The 1,670-nt window shown below is 49.3% G+C and overlaps 1 non-coding gene across 1 annotated transcript; it reads right to left on the reverse strand.

Annotated features, from left to right (window-relative positions):
* Positions 1–1,427: 1,427 nt before the first annotated feature.
* LOC111735237 lies at positions 1,428–1,546 on the reverse strand. Its single transcript, XR_002778728.1, has one exon. It is a non-coding gene; the product is annotated as a 5S ribosomal RNA (ribosomal RNA).
* Between the last annotated feature and the right edge of the window lie 124 nt (positions 1,547–1,670).

Raw genomic sequence — 1,670 nt, forward strand, 5'->3', positions numbered from 1 at the left:
TCTCCAGTGAGAGACTATGGCCAGAGCTGCCCTGAGTGGCTTTGGGGAGAGGCACAGGGCTGTGTTGGGAGCAGCATCCTCTGCCCGTGGGGAGCAGGACTGCATCAGTGTTCAGCTAGATGTAGACACTGTGGCAGACAGCTGGCCCCGATTGTCTTGAGACGGTCGCCCTCCTAGAGGACTGCCTTGAGACAAAGTGACGCCAACATCAGGGAGGCCCCAGGGAACTAGGGGGCTGAGCAGGAGCAGGAAGTTGAATAGCACCTTCTGGAGGAGGCTACTGTCATCAAGGAACTACAGAGAAGAGATCCTGTGTGTGTGTGTGTGTGTGTGTGTGTTTGTGTGTGTGTGCATGTGTGTCTTCTGGGCCGTAGCCTCCGAAGAGCCCACCAACGTCCTCCACAAAATAGCTCTCTTTGGCTATTTAATCAACTCGGCAGGCACCAAAGCATGGAGACAGCTGCTCCCGGGCAAGTAAGAGCTTTCCTGCCCCCCTCGCTTCTCCTCTCTCACTCTGGCCCCCACCGAGAGGCCCTCGAGGGCAGCAGCAACCAGAGAAAAGGTGATGGAGGGCCCGCCACGTCCTGGGGTCTCCACTGCGAGTTTTCTGGCCTCAGGGGCTTCCTCAGGGGCAGGTGGGGGAAGGAGTGAGGAGTACAGCTGGATGAAGACCACATTTTAGTATTCAATTTGGTCAGATGTTCTGTCCAAAATGCTTAGAGGACTTAATTTTTTTCTATGATGATAAACTATACACAATTGGCCATCGTAACCATTTTTAAGTGTGCAATTCAGTAGCACCAGGTACGTGCACGTTGTTCTGCCTCCTACGCCGCTCTCTGACCCGGAACTACTTCTTCATCTAAATCGAACCTCTGGGCCCGTGAGACACTGGCTCCCCCCGCCCCCTCCCCCCAGGTCACTACTATTCTATTTTCTGTCTCTGTGAATTTGACTATTCTAGGTATTCTTCCTATAAGTGGATTCATATAGTATTTGTCTTTTTTTTGTAACTGACTTATTTCACTTAGCATAATGTATTCAGGGTTCATCTGTGTTGACCCATGTGTCAGAATTTTTTTTTCCTGTTTTGAGGCAGAAAAATAGTCCACTGTATGTCTACATCGCATTTTGTTTATACCTTTACCTTTACCTGTCCGTGGGTGGCTTCCACCCTTTGGCTATTATGAGCAATGCTGCTATGAACATTGGCTTACAAGCGTCTGTCTGAGTCACTGTTTTCAGTCCTTTGGAGGTTTATACCCAGAAGTGGAATTGCAGGGTCAGATGGTAATTCTGTTTAACTTTCTGTATAACTGCCAAGCCGTTTTTCTCAGTAGCTGCATCATTTTACATTCTCACTAGTGAAGCCAAAGTATTTTTCTGTACATCTTCACCAAAGCTTTAGAGGATCTTTTTTTTTTTTATGCCTACAGCACCTGGCCTTCCTAGGTGGTCTCCCATCCAAGTACTAACCAGGCCCGACCCTGCTTAGCTTCCGAGATCAGATGAAATCGGACGTGTTCAGGGGGGCATGGCCGTAGGCTTGAGAGAATTTTTTATTTCCTGTACCGGCCTGAATATCTACAGGATCTGCCCTGGGTTTCCTTCAAGGGCACGGAAGAGCAAGCCGAGAGAGCCAGTGTGAAGAGTTGAGGGGAGTGAGGACA

This window comes from Pteropus vampyrus, unplaced genomic scaffold, assembly GCF_000151845.1.
Source record: "Pteropus vampyrus isolate Shadow unplaced genomic scaffold, Pvam_2.0 Scaffold20216, whole genome shotgun sequence".
Taxonomy (NCBI): Eukaryota; Metazoa; Chordata; class Mammalia; order Chiroptera; family Pteropodidae; genus Pteropus; species Pteropus vampyrus.